The sequence below is a fragment of the Leuresthes tenuis genome, unplaced genomic scaffold (assembly GCF_036924035.1).
Source record: "Leuresthes tenuis unplaced genomic scaffold, fLeuTen1.0.hap1 SCAF_17, whole genome shotgun sequence".
Classification (NCBI taxonomy): domain Eukaryota; kingdom Metazoa; phylum Chordata; class Actinopteri; order Atheriniformes; family Atherinopsidae; genus Leuresthes; species Leuresthes tenuis.
This window is the reverse complement of record NW_027325371.1, coordinates 25422024-25446405: the sequence shown is the minus strand read 5'-3', so window position 1 is coordinate 25446405 and position 24382 is coordinate 25422024. Positions and strand designations below refer to the sequence as shown.

Sequence of the window (24382 nt, the reverse complement as noted above, 5' to 3'; positions counted from 1 at the left end):
CTCTCCACCATACTTGTATGGTAGGAAATTCTCACCCACTCTCATCCGAAGACCTCTCCTCCCGCTTTTGTTAATATTTAGTCGGGCATTCGAACCTTTTCTTACCCACTTTTTACAAATTTTGGTCGAACATTCACACCTACTTGACGCTGAATACTTCCGCTCCACCTTTTAGTGATGTATGGTTGGCATTTGCACCTTTTGTTGCCCTCTTTTTATACTGATTGCTGAAGATTAAGTTGTTCTTTCTCAAACTACAATTTTTTTTTAATTGTTGAAACTTGATTTGAAGTGGATAAATAAGGAGGACAAACAGTTTTAAGTCACGCTGATAGAAGAAATTAATTTTATAGCAAAATCTGTATTTCGTCATATGTCGAGAGATGCTTATTGCTGAAGAAGTTCTTTCTCATTCTACAAAGTACAACGTTGTTTATCGTTGAAACTTGATTAGACATGAATAAATATGAAGGACAAAGCAGTCTTAACTTGGTTTGAGTTAATTAATTCGTTTTATAGGAGAATCCGAATTCGTGCTTATTTTCGAATTCCTGAAGAATGAGTCTGGTTCTTTCTCATAATACAAAGTTTGTTGTTTATTGTTGAAACTTCATCAGAAGTGAAGAAATAAATGAATGCCTATCAACAAATGTGGGATCTAAACTCTACTGCTTCCTCTAAAATAATTTCTTTTCTCAATTCAGAAATGTGTGTGTGTAAGTCACAACACCCGTGACACCAAAACGGCTTTCTTTTCTCTCTTTTCTCTACACTCTGCACTATGAGCACACACACCAAATCAGAAAGGCTTTTTTCTCTCTTTTCTACATTATGGACTGTGGGGACACAAAACCGCTCTCTCTTTTTTTTTTTGATTGTGTGCCAGGGCGTTGTCTCACGTATTAGATCATGCTTAAGATACGAATGGGTTTATCAGTCACATCAGAATCCATACATACTGATCCTCCCGTAATAAAATGGTCGGATCTTATCAAACACACTTTGTTTCTTGTGACAATCAAGACAGCGAAACAGCGTATACACGTCAAGACACTGAATCAAGTTTGCCACAAGCACTCATAAGTTTGGCAGTATTGCTCTGCCGTCAGCAATCATACACCCATTTTATTTTCGTGAGACGTGCAGGCACCTGTTCATCTACTGTTCTATCACTATGAATTAGTTTATCTATTATCAATAAGGATACTTCTACAACTACTATCAAAGTATGTCCAGACTTCTTATGTTGTCAGTTGCTATATATGAATAAGTGGGTAGCTACTGACAAGCATTAAGCATGTCACACAGCCCAAACATATAACATTTCAGGACACACCACACAGTTAACAACCACAGTGAAGTGTCAAAGCCCAAACATTCAACAGGACACTTACACAACACATTCAAATCAAACAGTCAGACAACATACAAGAACATATACCCCAGCCGGCATTGCTCCCTGCCTATTTTCCTACAGTTCACTATGTGTGCGCACACCTTTATTCACAAACTCTTCAACTTATACTCTTTTACCGAAGCTGCTACAGCTCGATTGGCCGAATACCCTTAGATCCTATTTCGGTGAATTTGACATCTGCCTTACATGTAACAGATTAGCGGTTTAGCAGTTTTAATTTAGTTTGAGTGAAGGAATTCATTTTATAGCAAAATCCGAAATCGTGAAGTACTCATGAAAGTAAGCTTATTCTCGGATTCCTGAAACTTTAGATTTGCTCTTTCTTTTACTGCAAAGTACAACGTTGTTTTTTTTGTTTAAATCTTTCTAGACATGGTAAATATGAACGACAAAGCAGTTTTAACATAGTTTGAGTGAAGGAATTCATTTTATAGATAAAATCCCAATCCCAATCCCAAGAGAGAAAAGAGAGTGAATGCGAAGTAGACTTTAACACGGCTATGGGAGCGAGCCGAGTGTGGGCTAACCGGAAGAATTGCTTGAAAGAAACGCGACACTGAATGAGCGGTCAGAACAAAGCCTCAATACGGGATTCTCGTGGTGTTTTTGTTGCTGCCTTGTCTTTTGCATAGAGTAAAAGACAAGGCAGCCATCGACTCAACCAAGCGTCTCAACCAAGCAAAGCTCACCACGCCTGATGCCCTGCTCCCGCAGTGACGGATAATCGTACTCTGGTTTCTCTTCATAACATACAAGTCTTTCGCCTTTTACTAAAGACTTCCGTGGAGAGCAGCACTAATGAGTTGTTTCTATTATTGGCAGGCTTTACCTTTGCGGGTGAAGCCCTTTCTGTCTGTGCAAAATAAATCTTGCTACTTTGCAGAGTGACTTCTCTGAGTAGAGTCGCCTTACTTGTTGCGACTGTGCCGATGTTCGAAGCTGGAGTGCAAAGTTGTTGCTTGAATGGTGCTTGCTGGAGCATGCGGGAGTGCAAAGTTATACCATTTAAAAGGGCTGAAGAGTGCTCAGTGCAGCGGGTGGGCGGAGGTGCAACGTGACACTCTGGCCACCTATGGCCATAAAAAGAACACTGCTACAAGTGCGCATTGTGCCAGCAAGGACCCTCGGACCTGAAACAGTGGACAGTTATCGCTTCTCGGCCTTTTGGCTAAGATCAAGTGTAGTATCTGTTCTTATCAGTTTAATATGTCCTCTATACGAGGACAACATATTAAATGGATTTTTAAGAATAGGAGTTGAAAACGAAGCTTGCTCCGTTCACTCCAAGCCTCGACCCGGTACTGCAGTGCCGCTGGGAACGGTGCGCTCTCCTCTGCTCTTGTGAAAAAGCAAACAGCGGTGCAGGATGGAAGTTTCAGGGAGCCCAAGATGAAACTTTCTTTTAATCTGCTGAGAAAAGAGAGTGAATGCGAAGTGGACTTTAACACGGCTCTGGGAGCGAGCCGAGTGCGGGCTAACCGGGAGAATTGCTTGAAAGAAACGCGACACCGAATGAGTGGTCAGAACAAAGCCTCAATACGGTGTTCCCGTGGTGTTTGTGGCTGCCTTGTCTTTTGCACAGAGTAAAAGACAAGGCAGCCATCGAATAGATTGTTTCTACTTGGTCAGCCGAGGAGCAGGGGGGGGGGCAAGCGTCTCAACCAAGCAAAGCTCACCAAGTAGGAACAATCGGGCCCTTTTCGATGGCTGCAACACCTGAAAGAGATATTGATGCGAGACCCGATCAAATGCTTTTTCAAAGTCTAAATTTAAGATGACAAGCCGGGTGTTTCTGTCTCTAGCGTAATCAATGATGTCTCGAATCAGTACGAGGCTGTCGGTGAGTTGTCTCCCTGAGATGGCACAAGCTTGGTCTGGGTGAATTACCTCCTCTAAAACAGAGGACATCCGTGTCGCTAAAACCTTGCTAAAATGTTTACAGTCAAAGTTTAAAAGTGTGATGGGCCTCCAATTCTTTAGGTCAGTCTTATCATTTTTTTTATAAAGTAGAGTCACTATTCCCACTCTAAAACTGTCAGGCAGTCGGTCGAGTTTTTCAAAATCTTTAAAAACATCTAAAATGTCTGATGATAAAAGGTCCCAATAGGTCAGATAGAATTCTGCAGGAAGCCCGTCTAAACCCGGAGCTCGACTTCTCTTAAAACCTGTTAGGCATTTTTTTAACTCTAAAGCAGTAAAATTCTGTGTCAAGTGTGCATTCTCTTTTACGGTTTTGTCAACGAATTTTAAGATTTCTGCCGATGTTTCCAAGTGCACTGGTTTCTCTTTGTACATGTTACTATAAAAGGTATGTACAGTTTCAATCATCTCTTGTGTGGATTTTGTTAAAAACCCATCTTCTCTTTTTAGATTTTGAACACACTCCTTTTTATTTATAACTTTCTTTCTTTTTCACCTTCCTCAATTTCCTGCTCCCTGCTTCTTACAAAAATTCCTTTACTCTTTATTTCTGCTAAAACTGACATTTCCTTTTTGACATCTTTGATTTCTTCTTTAAAGTCTATGCCACACTGATTTAGTTTAAAGTAGCGCTGTAAGCGTTTATGTAGTCCCATCATACATCTATTCTCTTTCCTTTTTTTACGTTTACCTTGCTGTTTAAAAAAAGTCTGGGTCGTTTCCTTCACCATTTCCCACCATTGTGCATGTGTTTCGTAGAGGTCTTGAAGGGTCTGCCACTCTTTATAACATTCCCTGTACTGACTGACTATGATTTCATCCTCCAACAGGGAACAGTTGAGTTTCCACAGACCACTTCCTACCGTCACACCAGAAGGGGGTGAAAGGGTGCAGGAGAGCATAAGGTGGTCTGAAAAGAAAACAGGGGTTAATCTAACATCAGTGGGTGGGCAATCTCTAGTAAAGAAATAATCAATGCGAGAGGCTCTGGTGCCATCATGACTAAACCAGGTGAAGCCCTCCTCTCTGGGATGCATGGTTTTAAAACAGTCAGTAAGCTTAAAATCCCTGCATATGCCCTGAAGTAAAATCGAAGTCTTATCCACTTTAAAATCTACCCCTGCTCTTTTTCTATCTTTCCTGCTCAAGATACAGTTAAAATCCCCTCCTACAACTAAAGGTACTTGCCCTAGCATGTAAAGCTGTATATCTTCTAAAAGGTCATACCTTTCATTTTTTCATTACATGTTTGGGCTTTGACACTTCACTGTGGTTGTTAACTGTGTGGTGTGTCCTGAAATGTTATATGTTTGGGCTGTGTGACATGCTTAATGCTTGTCAGTAGCTACCCACTTATTCATATATAGCAACTGACAACATAAGAAGTCCGGACATACTTTGATAGTAGTTGTAGAAGTATCTTTATTGATAATAGATCACTAATTCATAGTGATAGAACAGTAGATGAACAGGTGTTTGCACATGTCTCACGAAAATAAAATGGGTGTATGATTGCTGACGGCAGAGCAATACTGCCAAACTTATGAGTTCTTGTGGCAAACTTGATTCAGTGTCTTGACGTGTATACGCTGTTTCGCTGACTTGATTGTCACAAGAAACAAAGTGTGTTTGATAAGATCCGACCATTTTATTACGGGAGGATCAGTATGTATGGATTCTGATGTGACTGATAAACCCATTCGTATCTTAAGCATAATCTAATACGTGAGACAACGCCCTGGCACACGATAAAAAAAAAAAAAGAGAGAGAGCGGTTTTGTGTCCCCACAGTCCATAATGTAGAAAAGAGAGAAAAAAGCCTTTCTGATTTGGTGTGTGTGCTCATAGTGCAGAGTGTAGAGAAAAGAAAGCCGTTTTGGTGTCACGGGTGTTGTGACTTACACACACACATTTCTAAATTGAGAAAGGAAATTATTTTAGAGGAAGCACTAGAGTTTAGATCCCACATTTGTTGATAGGCATTCATTTATTTCCTCACTTCTGATGAAGTTTCAACAATAAACAACAAACTTTGTATTATGAGAAAGAACCAGACTCATTCTTCAGGAATCCGAAAATAAGCTCTATTTTATGAGTTATGCACGAATTCGGATTCTCCTATAAAAAGAATTCATTAACTCAAACCAAGTTAAGACTGCTTTGTCCTTCATATTTATTCATGTCTAATCAAGTTTCAACGATAAACAACGTTGTACTTTGTAGAATGAGAAAGAACTTCTTCAGAAATAAGCATCTCTCGACATATGACGAAATACAGATTTTGCTATAAAATTAATTCCTTCTATCAGCCTGACTTAAAACTGTTTGTCCTCCTTATTTATCCACTTCAAATCAAGTTTCAACAATTAAAAAAAAATTGTAGTTTGAGAAAGAACAACTTAATCTTCAGCAATCAGTATAAAAAGAGGTGCAAATGCCAACCATACATACCTAAAAGGTGGAGCAGAAGTATTCAGCTGCAAGTAGGAGTGAATGTTCGACTATAATTTGTAAAAAGCGGGTAAGAAAAGGTTCGAATGCCCGACTATATATTAACAAAAGCGGGAGGAGAGGTCTTCGGATGAGAGTGGGTGAGAATTTCCAACCATAATCTATAAAATACGGTGAAAAAAAATATGTGAATGCCTCATAGAACACTAAAAGCGGAAGTGTTCGGCTGCAAGAAGGTGTGAATGTCCGACTATATTTGGTGAAAAACAGGTGAAGCAAGGTCTGAATGCCCAACCTTACATCATCAAAAGCGAGATCAGAGGTGTTTGGATGCAAGAAGGCCATAGTTTGCCAAAAGCGGGTAAGGTGCGAATGTCCGACTAAATATCAACAAAATTTGGGGCGGAGGTCTTCGGATGCAAGTGGGTGTGAATGTCCGACTATATTTGGTGAAAAGCAGGTGAAGCAAGGTCTGAATGCCCAACCTTACATCATCAAAAACGAGATCAGAGGTGTTTGGCTGCAAGAAGGCCATAGTTTGCCAAAAGCGGGTAAGGTGCGAATGACCGACTAAATATCAACAAAAGTGGGGGCGGAGGTCTTCGGATGCAAGTGGGTGTGAATATCCCACCATACAAGTATGGTGGAGAGGAAGCTGTGAATGGCCGACCATAGTAAAAGGCGGGTGAGAGAAGGTGCGAATGTCAAACCATACATAATCAAAACAGGGAGCGGAGGTGTTCTGCTGTAAGAAGGTGTGAATGTCCAACCATAGTTGGTAAAAAGCGGGTAAGAAAAGGTTAAAATACCCGACTGTACACAATCAATAGCAGGAGCGGAGTTGTTCGGCTACTAAAAGGTGTGAAAGTCCGACCATGGTTTGTAAAAAGCGGGTAAGAAAAGGTGCGAATGCCCGACAATGTATGATCAAAAGAGGGAGTGGAGGTTTTCGGCTGCAAGAAGGTCTGAATGTCCAACCATAATTTGTAAAAACCGGGGAAGAAAAGGCTCGAAAGCCCGACTATACACCATCAAAAGTGGGAGCGGAGGTGTTCAGCTGCAAGACGGTCTGAATGTCCATCAATAATTGCTAGAAAACATGAAAGAAAATTTTCGAATATCAAACTGCACATGATCATAAGCGGGAGAGGAGGTGTTCAGCTGCAAGAAGGTGTGAATGTCTACCCATAATTACTGAAAAATGGGTAAGAAAAGGTGCGAATGCCTAACCATACATCATCAAAAGAGGGAGCGGAGGTGTTCCGCTGTAAGACGGTGTGAATGTCCGACCATAGATGGTAAAAAGCGGGTAAGAAAAGGTTAAATTACCCGACTGTACACAATCAAAAGAGGGAGCGGAGTTGTTCAGCTAAGAGAAGGTGTGAAAGTCCGACCTTGGTTTGTAAAAAGCGGGTAAGAAAAGGTTCGTATGCCCGAATATACACCATCAAAAGCGGAAGCGGAGGTGTTCGGCTGCAAGATATTGTGAACGTCCGACCAAAGTTTGTAAAAAGCAGTTAAGAAAAGGTTCGAATATCTAACCAAACATAATCAAAAGCAGGAGCAGAGCTGTTCGACTGGAAGTAGGTGTGAATGTCAGATCATAATTTGCAAAAAGCTGATGAGAAAGGGTGAGAATGCCCGACTATACACCATCAAATGCGGTAGCGGAGTTGTTCGGCTGTGAGTAGGTGTGAATCTCCAACCATAATTGCTGAAAAATGTGTTAGAAAAGGTAAAAATGCCGGTCCATACATAATCAAAATCGGGAGAGGTGGTGTTCAGCTGCAAGAAGGTCTAAATGTCCATCAATAATTGCTAGAAAACATGAAAGAAAATTTTCGAAAATCAAACCACACATGATCATAAGTGGGAGAGGAGGTGTTCAGCTGCAAGAAGGTGTGAATGTCCGCCCATAATACCTGAAAAATGGGTAAAAAAAAGGTGCGAATGCCCAACCATACATCATCAAAAGCAGGAGTGCATGTGTTCGGCTACAAGAAGGTGTGAACGTCCGACCAAAGTTTGTAAAAAGCAGTTAAGAAAAGGTTCGAATATCCAACCATACATAATCAAAAGCGGGAGCAGAGCTGTTCGACTGCAAGTAGGTGTGAATGTCAGATCATAATTTGCAAAAAGCTGATGAGAAAGGGTGAGAATGCCCGACTATACACCATCAAATGCGGGAGCGGAGTTGTTCGGCTGTGAGTAGGTGTGAATCTCCGACCATAATTGCTGAAAAATGTGTTAGAAAAGGTAAGAATGCCGGTCCATACATCATCAAAAGCGAGAGAGGTTGTGTTCGGCTGCAAGTAGGTGTGAATGTCCAGCCATAATTACTCACAAACGGGTAAGAAAAGGTAGTATTGCCAGACCATATATGATCAAAACAGGGAGCGGAGGTGGTTCAGCTGCAAGAAGGTTTGAATGTCCAACTAAAGTTGAAATATATTAACAAAAGCGGGAGGAGAAGTCTTCGGATGAGAGTGGTTGAAAATTTCCAACCATAATGTATAAAATGCGGTGAAGAAAAAGGTGTGATAGAACACTAAAAGGTGGAGCGGAAGTGTTCGGCTGCAAGAAGGTGTGAATGTCCGACTATATTTGGTGAAAAGCAGGTGAAGCAAGGTCTGAATGCCCAACCTTACATCATCAAAAGCGAGATCAGAGGTGTTTGGCTGCAAGAAGGCCATAGTTTGCCAAAAGCGGGTAAGGTGCGAATGTCCGACTAAATATCAACAAAATTTGGGGCGGAGGTCTTCGGATGCAAGTGGGTGTGAATGTCCGACTATATTTGGTGAAAAGCAGGTGAAGCAAGGTCTGAATGCCCAACCTTACATCATCAAAAGCGAGATCAGAGGTGTTTGGCTGCAAGAAGGCCATAGTTTGCCAAAAGCGGGTAAGGTGCGAATGACCGACTAAATATCAACAAAAGTGGGGGCGGAGGTCTTCGGATGCAAGTGGGTGTGAATATCCCACCATACAAGTATGGTGGAGAGGAAGCTGTGAATGGCCGACCATAGTAAAAGGCGGGTGAGAGAAGGTGCGAATGTCAAACCATACATAATCAAAACAGGGAGCGGAGGTGTTCTGCTGTAAGAAGGTGTGAATGTCCAACCATAGTTGGTAAAAAGCGGGTAAGAAAAGGTTAAAATACCCGACTGTACACAATCAATAGCAGGAGCGGAGTTGTTCGGCTCCTAAAAGGTGTGAAAGTCCGACCATGGTTTGTAAAAAGCGGGTAAGAAAAGGTGCGAATGCCCGACAATGTATGATCAAAAGAGGGAGTGGAGGTTTTCGGCTGCAAGAAGGTCTGAATGTCCAACCATAATTTGTAAAAAACGGGGAAGAAAAGGCTCGAAAGCCCGACTATAACACCATCAAAAGTGGGAGCGGAGGTGTTCAGCTGCAAGACGGTCTGAATGCCCATCAATAATTGCTAGAAAACATGAAAGAAAATTTTCGAATATCAAACTGCACATGATCATAAGCGGGAGAGGAGGTGTTCAGCTGCAAGAAGGTGTGAATGTCTACCCATAATTAGTGAAAAATGGGTAAGAAAAGGTGCGAATGCCTAACCATACATCATCAAAAGAGGGAGCGGAGGTGTTCCGCTGTAAGACGGTGTGAATGTCCGACCATAGATGGTAAAAAGCGGGTAAGAAAAGGTTAAATTACCCGACTGTACACAATCAAAAGAGGGAGCGGAGTTGTTCAGCTAAGAGAAGGTGTGAAAGTCCGACCTTGGTTTGTAAAAAGCGGGTAAGAAAAGGTTCGTATGCCCGAATATACACCATCAAAAGCGGAAGCGGAGGTGTTCGGCTGCAAGATATTGTGAACGTCCGACCAAAGTTTGTAAAAAGCAGTTAAGAAAAGGTTCGAATATCTAACCAAACATAATCAAAAGCAGGAGCAGAGCTGTTCGACTGGAAGTAGGTGTGAATATCAGATCATAATTTGCAAAAAGCTGATGAGAAAGGGTGAGAATGCCCGACTATACACCATCAAATGCGGTAGCGGAGTTGTTCGGCTGTGAGTAGGTGTGAATCTCCAACCATAATTGCTGAAAAATGTGTTAGAAAAGGTAAAAATGCCGGTCCATACATAATCAAAATCGGGAGAGGTGGTGTTCAGCTGCAAGAAGGTCTAAATGTCCATCAATAATTGCTAGAAAACATGAAAGAAAATTTTCGAAAATCAAACCACACATGATCATAAGTGGGAGAGGAGGTGTTCAGCTGCAAGAAGGTGTGAATGTCCGCCCATAATACCTGAAAAATGGGTAAAAAAAAGGTGCGAATGCCCAACCATACATCATCAAAAGCAGGAGTGCATGTGTTCGGCTACAAGAAGGTGTGAACGTCCGACCAAAGTTTGTAAAAAGCAGTTAAGAAAAGGTTCGAATATCCAACCATACATAATCAAAAGCGGGAGCAGAGCTGTTCGACTGCAAGTAGGTGTGAATGTCAGATCATAATTTGCAAAAAGCTGATGAGAAAGGGTGAGAATGCCCGACTATACACCATCAAATGCGGGAGCGGAGTTGTTCGGCTGTGAGTAGGTGTGAATCTCCGACCATAATTGCTGAAAAATGTGTTAGAAAAGGTAAGAATGCCGGTCCATACATCATCAAAAGCGAGAGAGGTTGTGTTCGGCTGCAAGTAGGTGTGAATGTCCAGCCATAATTACTCACAAACGGGTAAGAAAAGGTAGTATTGCCAGACCATATATGATCAAAACAGGGAGCGGAGGTGGTTCAGCTGCAAGAAGGTTTGAATGTCCAACTAAAGTTGAAATATATTAACAAAAGCGGGAGGAGAAGTCTTCGGATGAGAGTGGTTGAAAATTTCCAACCATAATGTATAAAATGCGGTGAAGAAAAAGGTGTGATAGAACACTAAAAGGTGGAGCGGAAGTGTTCGGCTGCAAGAAGGTGTGAATGTCCGACTATATTTGGTGAAAAGCAGGTGAAGCAAGGTCTGAATGCCCAACCTTACATCATCAAAAGCGAGATCAGAGGTGTTTGGCTGCAAGAAGGCCATAGTTTGCCAAAAGCGGGTAAGGTGCGAATGTCCGACTAAATATCAACAAAATTTGGGGCGGAGGTCTTCGGATGCAAGTGGGTGTGAATGTCCGACTATATTTGGTGAAAAGCAGGTGAAGCAAGGTCTGAATGCCCAACCTTACATCATCAAAAGCGAGATCAGAGGTGTTTGGCTGCAAGAAGGCCATAGTTTGCCAAAAGCGGGTAAGGTGCGAATGACCGACTAAATATCAACAAAAGTGGGGGCGGAGGTCTTCGGATGCAAGTGGGTGTGAATATCCCACCATACAAGTATGGTGGAGAGGAAGCTGTGAATGGCCGACCATAGTAAAAGGCGGGTGAGAGAAGGTGCGAATGTCAAACCATACATAATCAAAACAGGGAGCGGAGGTGTTCTGCTGTAAGAAGGTGTGAATGTCCAACCATAGTTGGTAAAAAGCGGGTAAGAAAAGGTTAAAATACCCGACTGTACACAATCAATAGCAGGAGCGGAGTTGTTCGGCTCCTAAAAGGTGTGAAAGTCCGACCATGGTTTGTAAAAAGCGGGTAAAAAAAGGTGCGAATGCCCGACAATGTATGATCAAAAGAGGGAGTGGAGGTTTTCGGCTGCAAGAAGGTCTGAATGTCCAACCATAATTTGTAAAAAACGGGGAAGAAAAGGCTCGAAAGCCCGACTATACACCATCAAAAGTGGGAGCGGAGGTGTTCAGCTGCAAGACGGTCTGAATGCCCATCAATAATTGCTAGAAAACATGAAAGAAAATTTTCGAATATCAAACTGCACATGATCATAAGCGGGAGAGGAGGTGTTCAGCTGCAAGAAGGTGTGAATGTGTACCCATAATTAGTGAAAAATGGGTAAGAAAAGGTGCGAATGCCTAACCATACATCATCAAAAGAGGGAGCGGAGGTGTTCCGCTGTAAGACGGTGTGAATGTCCGACCATAGATGGTAAAAAGCGGGTAAGAAAAGGTTAAATTACCCGACTGTACACAATCAAAAGAGGGAGCGGAGTTGTTCAGCTAAGAGAAGGTGTGAAAGTCCGACCTTGGTTTGTAAAAAGCGGGTAAGAAAAGGTTCGTATGCCCGAATATACACCATCAAAAGCGGAAGCGGAGGTGTTCGGCTGCAAGATATTGTGAACGTCCGACCAAAGTTTGTAAAAAGCAGTTAAGAAAAGGTTTGAATATCTAACCAAACATAATCAAAAGCGGGAGCAGAGCTGTTCGACTGGAAGTAGGTGTGAATGTCAGATCATAACTTGCAAAAAGCTGATGAGAAAGGGTGAGAATGCCCGACTATACACCATCAAATGCGGTAGCGGAGTTGTTCGGCTGTGAGTAGGTGTGAATCTCCAACCATAATTGCTGAAAAATGTGTTAGAAAAGGTAAAAATGCCGGTCCATACATAATCAAAATCGGGAGAGGTGGTGTTCAGCTGCAAGAAGGTCTAAATGTCCATCAATAATTGCTAGAAAACATGAAAGAACATTTTCGAAAATCAAACCACACATGATCATAAGTGGGAGAGGAGGTGTTCAGCTGCAAGAAGGTGTGAATGTCCACCCATAATACCTGAAAAATGGGTAAAAAAAAAGGTGCGAATGCCCAACCATACATCATCAAAAGCAGGAGTGCATGTGTTCGGCTACAAGAAGGTGTGAACGTCCGACCAAAGTTTGTAAAAAGCAGTTAAGAAAAGGTTCGAATATCCAACCATACATAATCAAAAGCGGGAGCAGATCTGTTCGACTGCAAGTAGGTGTGAATGTCAGATCATAATTTGCAAAAAGCTGATGAGAAAGGGTGAGAATGCCCGACTATACACCATCAAATGCGGGAGCGGAGTTGTTCGGCTGTGAGTAGGTGTGAATCTCCGACCATAATTGCTGAAAAATGTGTTAGAAAAGGTAAGAATGCCGGTCCATACATCATCAAAAGCGAGAGAGGTTGTGTTCGGCTGCAAGTAGGTGTGACTGTTCGACTAAAGTTTGTAAAAAGTGGGTAAGACAAGGTGCGAATGCCTGACAATGTATGATCAAAAGCGGGATCGGAGGTGTTCAGCTGCAAGAAGGTCTACATGTCCATCAATAATTGCTAGAAAACATGAAAGAAACTTTTCGAAAATCAAACCGCACATGATCATAAGTGGGATAGGAGGTGTTCAGCTGCAAGGTGTGAATGTCCACCCATAATTCCTGAAAAATGGGCAAAAAAAAGGTGTGAATGCCCAACCATACATCATCAAAAGCAGGAGTGGAAAAGTTCGGCTACAAGAAGGTGTGAACGTCCAACCAAAATATGTAAAAAGCAGTTAAGAAAAGGTTCGAATATCCAACCATACATCATCAAATGCGGGAGCGGAGTTGTTCGGCTGTGAGTAGGTGTGAATGTCCGACCATAATTGCTGAAAAATGTGTTAGAAAAGGTAAAAATTCCGGTCCATACATCATCAAAAGCGAGAGAGGTTGTGTTCGGCTGCAAGTAGGTGTGAATGTCCAGCCATAATTACTCACAAACGGATAAGAAAAGGTAGTATTGCCAGACCATATATGATCAAAACATGGAGCGGAGGTGGTTCAGCTGCAAGAAGGTTTGAATGTCCGACTAAAGTTCAAATATATTAAAGAAAGCGGGAGGAGAGGTCTTCGGATGAGAGTGGTTGAAAATTTCCGACCATAATGTATAAAATGCGGTGAAAAAAAGGTGTGATAGAACACTAAAAGGTGGAGCGGAAGTGTTCGGCTGCAAGAAGGTGTGAATGTCCGACTATATTTGGTGAAAAGCAGGTGAAGCAAGGTCTGAATGCCCAACCTTACATCATCAAAAGCGAGATCAGAGGTGTTTGGCTGCAAGAAGGCCATAGTTTGCCAAAAGCGGGTAAGGTGCGAATGTCCGACTAAATATCAACAAAATTTGGGGCAGAGGTCTTTGGATGCAAGTGGGTGTGAATATCCAACCATACAAGTATGGTGGAGAGGAAGCTGTGAATAGCCGACCATAGTTTGGAAAAAGCGGGTAAGAAAAGGTTTGAATACCCGAACATACACCATCAAAAGAGGGAGCGGAGGTGTTCCGCTGTACGAAGGTGTGAATGTCCGACTATAGTTGGTAAAAAGCGGATAAGAAAAGGTGCGAATGTCCGACAATGTATGATCAAAAGAGAGAGCGGAGGTTTTCGGATACAAGAAGGTTTGAATGTCCCACCATAGTTTGTAAAAAGCGGGTAAGAAAAGGTTCGAATGCCCGAACATACACCATCAAAAGAGGGAGCGGAGGTGTTCCGCTGTAAGAAGGTGTGAATGTCAGACCATAGTTGCTAAAAAGCGGGTAAGAAAAGGTTAAAATACCCGACTGTACACAATCAATAGCGGGAGCGGAGTTGTTCGGCTACTAAAAGGTGTGAAACTCCGACCCTGGTTTGTAAAAAGCGGGTAAGAAAAGGTTCGAATGCCCGAACATACACCATCAAAAGAGGGAGCGGAGGTGTTCCGCTGTAAGACGGTGTGAATGTCCGATCATAGTTGGTAAAAAGCGGGTAAGAAAAGGTTAAAATACCCGACTGTACACAATCAAAAGAGGGAGCGGAGTTGTTCAGCTAAGAGAAGGTGTGAAAGTCCGACCATGGTTTGTAAAAAGTGGGTAAGAAAAGGTTCGTATGCCCGAATATACACTATCAAAACCGGAAGCGTAGGTGTTCCGCTGCAAGAAGGTGTGAACGTCCCACCAAAGTTTGTAAAAAAGCAGTTAAGAAAAGGTTCGAATATCTAACCAAACATAATCAAAAGCGGGAGCAGAGCTGTTCGACTGCAAGTAGGTGTGAATGTCAGAGAATAATTTGCAAAAAGCTGATGAGAAAGGGTGAGAAATCCCGACTATACACCATCAAATGCGATTCTCCAACCATAATTGTTGAAAAATGTGTTAGAAAAGGTAAGAATGCCGTTCCATACATCATCAAAAGCGGGAGAGGTGGTGTTCGGCTGCAAGTAGGTGTGAATGTCCATTAATAATTGTTTTAAAACATGAAAGAAAATGTTCGAATATCAAACCTTACATGATCATTAGTGGGAGAGGAGGTCTTCAGCTGCAAGAATGTGTGAATGTCCAGCCATAATTGCTCACAAACGGGTAAGAAAAGGTACTATTGCCAGACCATATATGATCAAAACAGGGAGCGGAGGTGGTTCAGCTGCAAGAAGGTTTGAATGTCCGACTAAAGTTTGTAAAAAGCGGGTAAGACAAGGTGTGAATGCCCGACAATGTATGATCAAAAGAGGAGCGGAGGTTTTCGGGTGCAAGAAGGTCTGAATGTCCACCCATAATTACTGAAAAATGGGTAAGAAAAGGTGCGAAAGCCCAACCGCACATGATCATAAGTGGATGAGAAGGTGTTCGACTGCAAGTAGGTGTGAATGTAAGATCATAATTTGTAAAAAGCGGGTAAGAAAAGGTAAGAATGCCCAACCATAAATTATCAAAAGCGGCAGCAGAGTTTCGGCTGGTATTTATCAATGTCTAGATAGATTTCAACAAAAAACAACGTTGTACTTTGCAGTAAAAGAAAGTGCAAATCAAAAGTTTTAGGAATCCGAGAATAAGCTTATTTTCATGAGTTCTGCACGATTTCGGATTTTATGTATAAAATGAATTTCTTCACGCAAACTAAGTTAACACTGCTTTGTCCTTCATATGTACCCATTTCTACATATATTTCAAGCATAAACTTCCTCATATTACCCTGAATGAGAAAGAGCCACACTTGTGATTAAGCCATACCTCCCTTTTGAGGAGTTCTGCATGATTTGGGATTTTATCTATAAAATTAATTCCTTCACTCAAACTATGTTAAAACGGCTTTTACCTTCATATTTATCAATGTCTCGATAGATTTAAACAAAAAAACAACGTTGTACTTTGCAATAAAAGAAAGAGCAAATCAAAAGTTTTAGGAATCCGAGAATAAGCTTATTTTCATGTGTTCTGCACGATTTCGGATTTTATGTATAAAATGAATTCATTCACTCAAACCAAGTTAAAACTGCTTTTTCCTTCATATTTATCAATGTCTAGATCGACTTCAACAAAGAACAACATTGTATTTTGCAGTAGAAGAAAGAGCAACACTGAAGGATCAGGAATCCGAGAATAAGCTTCTTTTCATACGTTCTGCATGATTTGGGATTTTATGTATAAAATGAATTCCTTCACTCAAACTAAGTTAACACTGCTTTGTCCTTCATATGTACCCATTTCTACATATATTTCAAGCATAAACGTCCTCATACTACCCTGAATGAGAAAGAACCAAACTTGTGATTAAGCCATACGCCCCTTTTGAGGAGTTCTGCATGATTTGGGATTTTATCTATAAAATCAATTCCTTCACTCAAACTATGTTAAAACGGCTTTTACCTTCATATTTATCAATGTCTCGATATATTTAAACAAAAAAACAACGTTGTACTTTGCAGTAAAAGAAAGAGCCAAGCAAAAGTTTTAGGAATCCGAGAATAAGCTTATTTTCATGAGTTCTGCACGATTTCGGATTTTATGTATAAAATGAATTAATTCACTCAAACCAAGTTAAAACTGCTTTTTCCTTCATATTTATCAATGTCTAGATCGACTTCAACAAAGAACAACATTGTACTTTGCAGTAGAAGAAAGAGCAACACTGAAGGATCAGGAATCCGAGAATAAGCTTATTTTCTTATGGGCAAGTGGGAACTGCTTTGTCCTTCATATTTATCAATGTGTAGATGGATTTCAACTTCTTCTACTGCAAAGTCCAATGTTGTACTTGTTGAAGTCGATCATTGATGAATATGGAAGGACAAAGCAGTTTTAACTTGGTTTGAGCAAAGCAATTCATTTTATAGCAAAATCCGAAATCGTGCAGAACTCATGAAAGCAGGCTTATACTCGGATTCCTGAAACTTTAGATTTGCTCTTTCTTTTACTGCAAAGTACAACGTTGTTTTTTTGTTTAAATATTTCTAGACATGGTAAATATGAAGGACAAATCAGTTTTAAAATAGTTTGAGTGAAGTAATGCATTTTATAAGCAAAATCCCAAATCATGCAGAACTCACGAAATGCTTTTTCTCGCTTTTCACTGCTTTTTACAAACTTTGGTCGGACGTTTACACCTTCTTGCATCCGAACACCTCCGCTTCCGCTTTTGATGATGTATATTCGGGCATTCGAACCTTTTTTTACCCGCTTTTTACAAACCATTGTCGGACTTTCACACCTTCTTGCAGCCGAACACCACCTCTCCCGCTTTTCATGGTCCAGTATTCTTACCTTTTCTAACACATTTTTCAGCAATTATGGTCGGACATTCACACCTACTCACAGCTGGACACCTCCGCTCCCGCTTTTGATCATACAATGTCGGGACATCGCTCCTTGTCTTACCTGCTTTTTACAAACTTTAGTCGAACATTCACACCTTCTTGCAGCTGAACACCTCCGCTCCCGCTTTTGATGATGTATAGTCGGGCTTTCGAGCCTTTTCTTACCCGGTTTTTACAAATTATGGTTGGACATTCAGACCTTGCAGCCGAACACCTCCGCTCTCTCTTTTGATCATACATTGTTGGGCATTCGCACCTTGTCTTACCCGCTTTTTACAAACTATAGTCAGACATTCACACCTTGCAGCTGAACCTCCGCTCCCTGTTTTGATCATGTATGGTCTGGCAATACTACCTTTTCTTCCCCCGTTTGTGAGTAATTATGGCTGGACATTCACACCTACTTGCAGTCGAACTGCTCTGCTCCCGCTTTTGATTATGTTTGGTTTGGATATTCGAACCTTTTCTTAACTGCTTTTTACAAACCATGGTCGGACTTTCACACCTTGTAGCCGAACAACTCCGCTCCCGCTATTGATTGTGTACAGTCGGGTATTTTAACCTTTTCTTACCCGCTTTTTACCAACTATGGTCGGACATTCACACCGTCTTACAGCGGAACACCTCCGCTCCCGCTTTTTATGGTGTATAGTCGGGCATTCGAACCTTTTCTTACCCGCTATTTACAAACTATGGTAGGACATTCAAACCTTCGTGTATCCGAAAACCTCCGCTCTCTCTTTTGATCATACATTGTCGGACATTCGCACCTTTTCTTACCCACTTTTTACAAACCATGGTCGGACTGTCACACCTTCTTGTAGCCGAACACATCCGCTCCCGCTATTGATTGTGTACAGTCGGGTATTTTAACCTTTTCTTACCCGCTTTTTACCAAGTATGGTGGGACATTCACACCTCCGTACAGCGGAACACCTCCGCTCCCTCTTTTGATGGTGTATGTTCGGGCATTCAAACCTTTTCTTACCCGCTTTTTCCAAACTACGGTCGGCTATTCACAGCTTCCTCTCCACCATACTTGTATGGTGGGATATTCACACCCACTTGCATCCGAAAACCTCCGCCCCAAATTTTGTTGATATTTAGTCGGACATTCGCACCTTACCCGCTTTTGGCAAACTATGGCCTTCTTGCAGCCAAACACCTCTGATCTCGCTTTTGATGATGTAAGGTTGGGCATTCAGACCTTGCTTCACCTGCTTTTCACCAAATATAGTCGGACATTCACACCTTCTTGCAGCCGAACACTTCCGCTCCACCTTTTAGTGTTCTATCACACCTTTTTTTTCACCGCATTTTATACATTATGGTTGGAAATTTTCAACCACTTTCATCCGAAGACCTCTCCTCCCACTTTTGTTAATATATTTGAACTTTAGTTTGACATTCAAACCTTCTTGCAGCTGAACCACCTCCGCTCCCTGTTTTGATCATATATGGTCTGGCAATACTACCTTTTCTTACCCGTTTGTGAGTAATTATGGCTGGACATTCACACCTACTTGCAGCCGAACACAACCTCTCTCGCTTTTGATGATGTATGGACCGGCATTTTTACCTTTTCTAACACATTTTTCAGCAATTATGGTCGGAGATTCACACCTACTCACAGCCGAACAACTCCGCTCCCGCATTTGATGATGTATAGTCGGGCATTCTCACCCTTTCTCATCAGCTTTTTGCAAATTATGATCTGACATTCACACCTACTTGCAGTCGAACAGCTCTGCTCCCGCTTTTGATTATGTTTGGTTAGATATTCGAACCTTTTCTTAACTTCTTTTTACATATTTTGGTTGGACGTTCACACCTTCTTGTAGCCGAACACTTCCACTCCTGCTTTTGATGATGTATGGTTGGGTTTTCACACCTTTTTTTTGCCCATTTTTCAGGAATTATGGGTGGACATTCACACCTTGCAGCTGAACACCTATCCCACTTATGATCATGTGCGGTTTGATTTTCGAAAAGTTTCTTTCATGTTTTCTAGCAATTATTGATGGACATGTAGACCTTCTTGCAGCTGAACACCTCCGCTCCCGCTTTTGATCATACATTGTCAGGCATTCGCACCTTGTCTTACCCACTTTTTACAAACTTTAGTCGAACAGTCACACCTTTTTGCAGCCGAACACCACCTCTACCGCTTTTGATGATGTATGGTCCAGCATTCTTACCTTTTCTAACACATTCTTCAGGAATTATGGTCGGACATTCACACCTACTCAGAGCCGAACACCTCCGCTCCCGCATTTGATGGTCTATAGTCGGGCATTCTACAGCGGAAAAGACTCATTCTTATGTTTGGTTAGATATTCGAACCTTTTCTTAACTGCTTTTTACAAACTTTGGTCGGACGTTCACAATATCTTGCAGCCGAACACCTCCGCTTCCGCTTTTGATGGTGTATATTCGGGCATACGAACCTTTTCTTACCCGCTTTTTACAAACCAAGGTCGGACTTTCACACCTTCTCTTAGCTGAACAACTCCGCTCCCTCTTTTGATTGTGTACAGTCGGGTAATTTAACCTTTTCTTACCCGCTTTTTACCATCTATGGTCGGACATTCACACCGTCTTACAGCGGAACACCTCCGCTCCCTCTTTTGATGATGTATGGTTAGGCATTCGCACCTTTTCTTACCCATTTTTCAGTAATTATGGGTAGACATTCACACCTTCTTGCAGCTGAACACCTCCTCTCCCGCTTATGATCATGTGCAGTTTGATATTCGAAAATTTTCTTTCATGTTTTCTAGCAATTATTGATGGACATTCAGACCGTCTTGCAGCTGAACACCTCCGCTCCCACTTTTGATGGTGTATAGTCGGGCTTTCGAGCCTTTTCTTCCCCGGTTTTTACAAATTATGGTTGGACATTCAGACCTTCTTGCAGCCGAAAACCTCCACTCCCTCTTTTGATCATACATTGTCGGGCATTCGCACCTTTTCTTACCCGCTTTTTACAAACCATGGTCGGACTTTCACACCTTTTAGTAGCCGAACAACTCCGCTCCCGCTATTGATTGTGTACAGTCGGGTATTTTAACCTTTTCTTACCCGCTTTTTACCAACTATGGTTGGACATTCACACCTTCTTACAGCAAAACACCTCCGCTCCCTGTTTTGATTATGTATGGTTTGACATTCGCACCTTCTCTCACCCGCCTTTTACTATGGTCGGCCATTTACAGCTTCCTCTCCACCATACTTGTATGGTGGGATATTCACACCCACTTGCATCCGAAGATCTCCGCCCCCACTTTTGTTGATATTTAGTCGGTCATTCGCACCTTACCCGCTTTTGGCAAACTATGGCCTTCTTGCAGCCAAACACCTCTGATCTCGCTTTTGATGATGTAAGGTTGGGCATTCAGACCTTGCTTCACCTGCTTTTCACCAAATATAGTCGGACATTCACACCCACTTGCATCCGAAGACCTCCGCCCCAAATTTTGTTGATATTTAGTCGGACATTCGCACCTTACCCGCTTTTGGCAAACTATGGTCGGACGTTCACACCTTCTTGTAGCCGAACACATGCACTCCTGCTTTTGATGATGTATGGTTGGGCATTCGCACCTTTTTTTTTTACCCATTTTTCAGGTATTATGGGTGGACATTCACACCTTCTTGCAGCTGAACACCTCCTCTCCCACTTATGATCATGTGTGGTTTGATTTTCGAAAATTTTCTTTCATGTTTTCTAGCAATTATTGATGGACATTTAGACCTTCTTGCAGCTGAACACCACCTCTCCCGATTTTGATTATGTATGGACCGGCATTTTTACCTTTTCTAACACATTTTTCAGCAATTATGGTTGGAGATTCACACCTACTCACAGCCGAACAACTCCGCTACCGCATTTGATGGTGTATAGTCGGGCATTCTCACCCTTTCTCATCAGCTTTTTGCAAATTATGATCTGACATTCACACCTACTTGCAGTCGAACAGGTCTGCTCCCGCTTTTGATTATGTATGGTTGGATATTCGAACCTTTTCTTAACTGCTTTTTACAAACTTTGGTTGGACGTTCACACCTTCTTGTAGCCGAACACATGCACTCCTGCTTTTGATGATGTATGGTTGGGCATTCGCACCTTTTTTTTTACCCATTTTTCAGGTATTATGGGTGGACATTCACACCTTCTTGCAGCTGAACACCTCCTCTCCCACTTATGATCATGTGTGGTTTGATTTTCGAAAATTTTCTTTCATGTTTTCTAGCAATTATTGATGGACATTTAGACCTTCTTGCAGCTGAACACCTCCTCTCCCGCTTATGATCATGTGCAGTTTGATATTCGAAAATTTTCTTTCATGTTTTCTAGCAATTATTGATGGACATTCAGACCTTCTTTCAGCTGAACACCTCCGCTTCCGCTTTTGATTGTGTATAGTCGGGCTTTCGAGCCTTTTCTTCCCCGGTTTTTACAAATTATGGTTGGACATTCAGACCTTCTTGCAGCCGAAAACCTCCGCTCCCTCTTTTAATCATACATTGTCGGGCATTCGCAGCTTTTCTTACCTGCTTTTTACAAACCAGGGTCGGACTTTCACATCTTTTAGTAGCCTAACACCTCCGCTCCCGTTATTGATTGTGTACAGTTGGGTATTTTAACCTTTTCTTACCCGCTTTTTACCAACTATGGTCTGACATTCACACCTTCTTGCAGCCGAACACTTCCGCTTCACCTTTTAGTGTTCTATGGGGTATTCACACCTTTTTTTTCACCGCATTTTATAGATTATGGTTGGAAATTCTCACCCACTCTCATCCGAAGACCTCTCCTCCCGCTTTTGTTAATATATAGTCGGGCATTCGAACCTTTTCTTACCCGCTTTTTACAAATTATAGTCGAACATTCACACCTACTTGCAGCTGAATACTTCCGCTCCACCTTGTAGGTATGTATGGTTGGCATTTGCACCTCTTTTTATACTGATTGCTGAAGATTAAGTTGTACTTTCTCAAACTACAACTTTTTTTTATTTGTTGAAACTTGATTTGAAGTGGATAAATAAGGAGGACAAACAGTTTTAAGTCAGGCTGATAGAAGGAATTAATTTTATAGCAAAATCTGTACTTCGTCATATGTCGAGAGATGCTTATTGCTGAAGAAGTTCTTTCTCATTCTACAAAGTACAACGTTGTTTATCGTTGAAACTTGATTAGTCATGAATAAATATGAAGGACAAAGCAGTCTTAACTTGGTTTGAGTTAATGAATTCGTTTTATAGGAGAATCCGAATTCGTGCATAACTCATAAAATAGAGCTTATTTTCGGATTCCTGAAGAATGATTCTGGTTCTTTCTAATAATACAAAGTTTGTTGTTTATTGTTGAAACTTCATCAGAAGTGAAGAAATAAATGAATGCCTATCAACAAATTGACCTTCTGTTGACCTTCGGGGAGGTGAGTATCTTCACTAGACTCACCTGTCTGCTCTTCCTCCTCATTTAGCGTAGCTCCACCCTCTGCCTGTGAATTCTCACAGACTTCAACACTGAGTGGTGAGGCCTCTACAGGCCCCTCCCCTTTTTGCTCCTCACTTCCAATCCAAGCTTTTGGCGGGAAGTTTGAATTTATTGGGTCAACCTCTTCACTTTGTTCACCAACTGCCACCTTTGGTCCTTCTCTTTGTTGGCTTGACTGTGGCTTTACCGTCTTTAATTTGTTGGCAAAAGATTTAGGGCAATCTCTGAAGAGGTGATTTAATTCTCCACAGAGATTACATTTCCTGCCATTTGGACACTCTCCAAAAGTTTGCCCAATTTCTCTGCTCTTCCCACATAACACCTTGGTACAAGCCTCAACCAGGTGCCCATGCTCACCACACTTGCGGCAGAACTTGGGCTGCCCCTGGTAGTGGATGTAACCTCGGTTTTCAAGGTGGCCAGAGTGTCGCCCACCCGCTGCACTGAGCACTCTTCAGCCCTTTTAAATGGTATAACTTTGCACTCCCGCACGCTCCAGCAAGCACCATTCAAGCAACAACTTTGCACTCCAGCTTCGAACATCGGCACAGTCGCAACAAGTAAGGCGACTCTACTCAGAGAAGTCACTCTGCACAGTAACAAGATTTCTTTTGCACAGACAGAAAGGGCTTCACCCGCAAAGGTAAAGCCTGCCAAAAATAGAAACAACTCATTAGTGCTGCTCTCCACAGAAATCTTTAGTAAAAGGCGAAAGACTTGTACGTTATGAAGAGAAACCAGAGTACGATTATCCGTCACTGCGGGAGCAGGGCATCAGGCTTGTTGGCATAGCCACCTTCCCCATGGTGAGCTTTGCTTGGTTGAGACACTTGCTCCCCCCCCCCCTTGCTCCTCGGCTGACCAAGTAGGAACAATCGGGCCCTATTCGATGGCTGCCATGTCTTTTACTCTGTGCAAAAGACAAGGCAGCAACAAAAACACCACGAGAATCCCGTATTGAGGCTTTGTTCTGACCGCTCATTCGGGGTCGCATTTCTTTCAAGCAATTCTCCTGGTTAGCCCACACTCGGCTCGCTCCCATAGCCGTGTTAAAGTCTACTTCGCATTCACTCTCTTTTCCCATCAGACTCTTGGGATTTTATCTATAAAATGAATTCCTTCACTCAAACTATGTGAAAACTGCTTTGTCCTTAATATTTACCATGTCTAGAAAGATTTAAACAAAAAAAACAACGTGTACTTTGCAGTAAAAGAAAGAGCAAATCTAAAGTTTCAGGAATCCGAGAATAAGCTTACTTTCATGAGTTCTTCACGATTTCGGATTTTGCTATAAAATGAATTCCTTCACTCAAACTAAATTAAAACTGCTAAACCGCTAATCTGTTATATGTAAGGCAGATGTCAAATTCACCGAAATAGGATCAAAGGGTATTCGGCCAATCGAGCTGTAGCAACTTCGGTAAAAGAGTATAAGTTGAAGAGTTTGTGAATAAAGGTGTGCGCACACATAGTGTGCTGTACGAAAATAGGCAGGGAGCAATGCCGGCTGGGGTATATGTTCTTGTATGTTGTCTGACTGTTTGATTTGAATGTGTTGTGTAAGTGTCTTGTTGAATGTTACATGTTTGGGCTTTGACACGCTTCACTGTGGTTGTTAACTGTGTGGTGTGTCCTGAAATGTTATATGTTTGGGCTGTGTGACATGCTTAATGCTTGTCAGTA

At 41.9% G+C, this 24382-nt stretch overlaps 3 non-coding genes across 3 annotated transcripts; 2 read left to right on the top strand and 1 right to left on the bottom strand.

Annotated features, from left to right (window-relative positions):
• The first annotated feature begins 2143 nt into the window (after positions 1–2143).
• Positions 2144–2257, top strand: LOC140274138 (U5 spliceosomal RNA). The gene has a single exon (XR_011908118.1). It is a non-coding gene; the product is annotated as a U5 spliceosomal RNA (small nuclear RNA).
• A 308-nt stretch (positions 2258–2565) lies between these two features.
• Positions 2566–2749, top strand: LOC140274095 (U2 spliceosomal RNA). Its single transcript, XR_011908086.1, has one exon. It is a non-coding gene; the product is annotated as a U2 spliceosomal RNA (small nuclear RNA).
• Positions 2750–23331: 20582 nt separating this feature from the next.
• On the bottom strand, positions 23332–23445 carry LOC140274225 (U5 spliceosomal RNA). The gene has a single exon (XR_011908198.1). It is a non-coding gene; the product is annotated as a U5 spliceosomal RNA (small nuclear RNA).
• Between the last annotated feature and the right edge of the window lie 937 nt (positions 23446–24382).